The 6,000-nt window shown below is 38.5% G+C and overlaps 1 long non-coding RNA gene across 1 annotated transcript in view; it reads right to left on the minus strand.

Moving 5' to 3' along the window:
* Positions 1-5,678, minus strand: part of LOC132399799 (uncharacterized) — a 65,247-nt gene extending 59,569 nt beyond the window's left edge. Inside the window, exon 1 of the long non-coding RNA XR_009514083.1 lies at positions 5,529-5,678. This is a non-coding gene — a long non-coding RNA (uncharacterized LOC132399799). The remainder of the gene's footprint in view (positions 1-5,528) is intronic.
* Positions 5,679-6,000: the final 322 nt, after the last annotated feature.

Here is a 6,000-nt window from a genome sequence, read left to right on the forward strand (position 1 = left end):
ACATATTTTCCCAGGCCACTGTGTATTTCTTTTGGAAATATAACTACCAGTATTAGTACAGTAATATAAAACTGTTTATTAGTTCCTAATAGTTATCAACGGTGGAATCTATCTAGTGTACACTGCTGTGTTCTTTTTATTGACAGTAAATACATAAAGTCAATGCAGATACCTAGTGTAGATAATGGACTGCCTACATATGATGCTTTTCATAATTGCATCCTTCAAAGCTTCATTTTCATTGTAATATTCAAAATGAGTGTCATTTGCTTCAAATTCTTTATAGCTCTCAACTTGTTGAAATAATAAAGTTGTTTTATTTCTTTCTACCAGTAGGTAGGAGACTACGATGCATAAAAACAAGAACAGTCAGAATGAGAAACAGGTTCTTCTCCTACACCATTAGCCTTCTGACCTCCCTTCTGCATAGTATTCAAAGAGTTACTGGTTAATCTGTTCTGTACCTTACAATATTTAATATTAAAGCACTTTAGTTTGTTAGTTATGTGAGATTCATCTATAGATTTTATTCTTACCTTCATAAAGTTATCATGTGTTATGTGTGCTACTGTGCTTTACACCCTAGTTCAAATGAAACATTGTCTCATTTCTATATACATTGTATGATTATATACATGCATATAGAATCTAGAACATAGAATAGTACAGCACATTACAGGCCCTTCGACCCACAATGTTGTCCCAACCCTCAAATTAAATGACAATAAACTTGACTTGCAGACTTAATTTTCACTCCCCACCATTTGTGACATCTTCAAGCCTGAATGTTTGAAACCACGGTGAGCAAAACGGTTCTGAATTGTCTTGCTGCTTCTTTCTCTGTAACTATCAGTGACAAAAATCACTGCTTTTTGAACACAACCACATGCAACTGATGCTATTTAAAAACTGCTCGCCCTAAGCACAGTGTAGTGTCTAACGGCCACACAGGTGAATGCAATTCACATTACTTAAAAACTGTTCACCATCAGTCCCCTGTTCCAATTAAACAGCATGGTGTCCCAAATAAACAAAGAGAATCCCAGTTATTTTCTCAATTAATTTCTGTTAAGAATTGTCCCAAACAAGCAGCTGTCACAATTAACCAATGGTTTAATTTACCGGAATTCACTGTATTTAGTTTTTGAGCTTATCATGTCTAAATAACTGGCATTGGCCGCCCTGATTAAACAATAGCCCAAATAACCAGAATCCACTGTACTACCAAGAAATTCTGCAGGGTTTTTTTTAAAAAAAAACACTTAACCAAAACCTTAGTTTCTTTTCAAATGGTCCAGAAACTTCAGTGTGTCACATAATATGGAGGACTGTCAGTCACATCTGCTTGTACAAGCTCTTTAACCCCACACACCAGCTTGCCTCTCGACTAAAATTTACCCATCTTCATTTTTCTTTCCTCTCCCAGATTCAATTAAAAAAAATTCAAAACCCTGATCAAACATTACCATTTCCTTCTCAATGCTTAATTTTGTTTGAACATTCAAATGAGGACAGCTTCTCCACTTCCTTTCACTTTCCAGTCTGTGTACGTACCCTGTTGATGGATATGAAAACATGTACTGGGAACCTATCTCAAGTAGTTTACCACTAAGTAATAAATTCATTGCAACATATCTTAATTTAGGTCATGACGGAAGAAAGTTGGCCTTCAAGCTGAAACTCTTGCCCAACTCAGATCATATCCTGTGTCCACTCTGCATGTTTAATGGCCTTTGCTGGCTTCTAAACGAGCAGTGCTTGAAAATAAAAAAGTCTTGTCCTTGTATAAAAATCTGTACAGTCACATCCTTGGACAATTGCAATGATTGTCCCCTTGTACATTGGATATTTTTGTTGCTCTACTATTAATAACTATGTACTCAACTCCCAGGACACAGAAATTGCATCACTAGCCACTTTGTTTCTTTTTTCCTTGAAGACAGCCCTTCAAAGTGACTTATACGAGTTGTTCTAATATTTTATACATTTCTACAAGGGGAGATTGATAAGTTCGTGGCCTAAGGTAGAAGGAGTCAATTTTAGAAAATCTAGCACTTTTATTTTTCAACATAGTCCCCTCCTACATTTGCACACTTTGGCCAGCGATCATGGAGCATACGGATCTTGGACTTCCCAAAAGTATCCACAGCAGTTGTGATTGATGAGTTTGTGGCCTAAGGTAGAAGGAGATGAGTTATACAGCTCTCATTACATGTACATGCTGTTCAACTCTTTGAGTGATTACGCAGAAAGTTTTAAGTTAATAACTCATCTCCTTCTACCTTAGGCCATGAAGTTATTAATCACCCTTGCTGTGGTCACTTTCTGGAGGTCCAAGATCCATTTGCTCTATGACCGCTGGACTAAGTGTGTAAATGTAGGAGGGGACTACGTTGAAAAATAAATGCGCTAAGTTTTCTAAATTTGACTCCTTCTACATTAGGCCACAAACTTATCCATCACCACTCGTATAACAAACTATATTGATAATTCTGTGTTAAGCATCTTAGGATACTTAATTATATTGAAGGTACCTTATAAAACATACTTTGCTGTTGCCGCTATACTTTATAAAATGTCGTTATGCAATTTTTTTTCCCCAAGGCAGGGAATAATTGGGTTCAAATCACTTTAGTATCAAAAATCCTTGGGCTTGACTGGCTAATTTTATACTCAGATTTTTGAGTTGTAGTTTCACAGCAGTGAACACATGAACCAGCAGGTGCTGAGGGACTCTTACCACTCCCGAGCAAAGAACCGTACTTTATATTCACCGTGAAGGGCCTGCTCTCCTGTCTCTACATAACCTCCTGTTTTTATCATCTCCTGAGGAAGTGGTGACAACTGGTTCACTTCTCTTGGTTCACTCAATTCACTCTCATCATAACAGCAGCCCAGATATGGCCCTCATCTGAGTAATGAAAGGTGGATGCAGTGATCACATTGGGGCAATGTTATAAAGTACATCAGGAAGTGCTCTTGGGCACCTGCAAGATGGTCCCCTAAGTCAGGTCCTTGGCTCTGAATCCAAGGGCTCCCTTCCCATACACGTGGCCTCATTCCTGTTCCTCAAAGTCCTAGTTCAAATGTAAATGATAAAGAATGCATTATCATCCCTTTATAAGGTTGACTTCTTTGGGGGTTAGGACAGAGGTGTACTGAGTGGAACAGCAATAATTTACAGTTTTGTGTGCGCACACACACACTAACTTTTGCCCAACATAAAAGAGTAGCTTTCTGGGGGGTCTACAGCTCACCTTGACACAGCTAGTTGGTCACGAAATTCCTTGCAGCATTTCTCACACAAATGGTCAGCACACATACCAGCCAACTTCACCCCCAGCTTTCGACAAGATATCCCTCTGAGTCTCCATATCTAGCAGCAGGACTTAAACATTAGAACTGCCTCCTTTTTCCCTGTAACCCATCCCTGCAGTAATTGTGTCCTGCTGTGGGAATAGCTGAAGTGTCTGCCGTAATGCCAAGAGGAATATGGGCTAAACAAGAACTGCACAGATCTCCTCTCACTGTGTGCTTCTGGCTGTAAATCAACAGCATCGCCTTTCAAACTTCTTTAACCGATTAGGGGACTGGATTTGGAAATGCAAAGGCCACTTAACACACCAGAAAGGTGAAATCAAATTCCTAGGCTAAGGCACCAAAAAAGTATTCCTACATTTTCTTCGTCATTGATACAAAAGTTTGAATTCAGTGATTAACTATTTTAAGCAGTTCTTACAAGGTGCATTTGGAGTCTGCAGAAAGACTTGGCCAGACACTAAGAGACTGGGCAAATAAGTAGAAGATAGAATACAATGTAGGGAAGTGTATGGTCATGCACTTTGATAGAAGGAATAAATGTGTAGACTATTTTCTAAATGGAGAGCAAATTCAGAAATAGGTGCAAAGGGCCTTGGGAATCTTAATGAAGGTTACCTTAAAGGCTAACCTGCAGATTGTGTTGGTAGTAAAAAAGGGAAATGCAATGTTAGCATTCATTTCAAGAGGATAGGAGTACAAAAGCAAGGATGCAATGCTGTGGGTTTATAAGGAATTGTAATGCTGTAAACAGTTTTTGCCCCATCTCTTAAAAAAAAGGATGTGCTAGTGATGGAAAGGGTCCAGAGGAGGTTTATCAGAATGATCCAGGGAATGAAAGTGGTTACTGTGCCAGTTATGTTTGATGGCCCCTTGCCTGTACTTGCTGAGATTTAAGAAAAGGAGAGGAGATATCATTGAAACCTACCTATTATTGAAGTGGCTAGATAGAGTGGATGTTTCTAATCATGCAAGCCTAGGACCAGAGGGTACAGCTGCAGAATACCTCCCTTTAGAACAGAGGAGGAATTTCTTTAGCCAGAAGGTAGTGACTCTATGGAATTAATTGCCACATATGATTATGGAGGCCAAATTATTAGATATATTTAAAGCGGAGGTTGTTAAGTCATTGGTTAGTAAGGATGCCAAAGGCTGTGGGGAGAAAACAGGAGAATGGGGTTGAAAGGGGAAATAAATTGTTCATAATTGAATGATGGAGTAGACTCAATGAGCTGAATGGCCAAATTCTGCTCCTTTCTGATGGTTCAGGAAGCAAGGACCAACTTGGGACCCAACATGTCAGCAAGTATATCAATTCTTATGATTAAAACAATTGCATAAGAGCACCAATTATAAAAGAATATTTACATTGTCACTAGTAATCAATTTTCCTCAAAATTCTTCAAATCTTCTTTAAAAGTGAAGAATATTATACATACATTTTTCACGCTGCATTCAAATACTTTCATTCCTATTCTGGACGTCCATTTTATTGCAGCAAAGATCCTTGTTTCAGTGTCCAGAACACTGGATAGTTATAAATCAAATCAAGACAAGGAATAACAAAGAAAATGATAGCACAAAGGAATTAAACAAATGGAAGGAAGCAAATCAGAATTCTCAGCTGACGTAATATAATAAATAAGTTTACAAAGAATATCTATAAATTATGGGAGTTTTCATTGTACTACACTTTTGCTTTTACTCTGGGATATTAACCAGTTTCATGTGATGGGTGGAATAACTCACAGGAAGTTAGGATAAGGATTACCAACAGTTAAAAACAATCAGAATAGTTTAAAAAAAACGTTAGAATGTCTTGCATTTATACGCGAACTATCAAGATATCCCAAAGTACTTTACAATTAGTAAAAGCTATTACTGACACCTTATCTAAATTGTAGTGTTTTCTTCCTCCCTCCACCTGGGTTTTAAGCTGAATTCATGAAGTGGACAGTGTATTTAGAGGTGATAAATATAACCAACTGAACCGTAACTGGCATTGATTCAAGGCCGCTAACAAAATACCTTACAGACCTTAGGCAAAAAGAATGCATCCTCCTTCACAAAATATTTTCTAGATAAGCAAGTGGGCGGGTAAAAAGCGGGGATTTCAGACACCACAAGCGTTTAATAACATCGGGACTCTTAACGGAACACATTTTAGGGAAAACACTTAGGAAATAAATTAAAGAAACTTTCTTACATACCAAGAGTTTAGCTGTAAAGAACAATAGTTTAAGTATTGGATAATGTCATGGCCTTTCACGCCTTTACCGAATGAAGAACCCACAGTTTGCAGCTTCTCGCAGACTGGTTTGAAGGAAGAAAGAATTTGTGTTCCTTCCAGCAGCAACAACATCAACTCCAACCCACAGGATGTGAGATTGTGATCTAATCCTCACAAGCTCCAAAGTTTGGCAGATTCCCAAAGCCCCTAGCAGCACCAGAACTGCTTCACAGCGCCGTAAATTCCCGTTGATAAGCTGCGCCTCTGAAATAAGCCTCCGAATCCCCCTTTGCCGTTCAGCTCAACCAGAAAGAGAAACGGCCAAGTACACGACAAGAACGATGATAACGGCGTGCAGTAGGGAAGAAAACGGAGCGGGTGGATAATGATTTGAAAGAGGATATTTTAAAAGTACAGAAGTGTGCGGGAGAGAAAAAAAAGGGAACCAAAAT

The sequence above is a fragment of the Hypanus sabinus genome, chromosome 9 (genome assembly GCF_030144855.1).
Source record: "Hypanus sabinus isolate sHypSab1 chromosome 9, sHypSab1.hap1, whole genome shotgun sequence".
NCBI classification, from domain to species: Eukaryota; Metazoa; Chordata; class Chondrichthyes; order Myliobatiformes; family Dasyatidae; genus Hypanus; species Hypanus sabinus.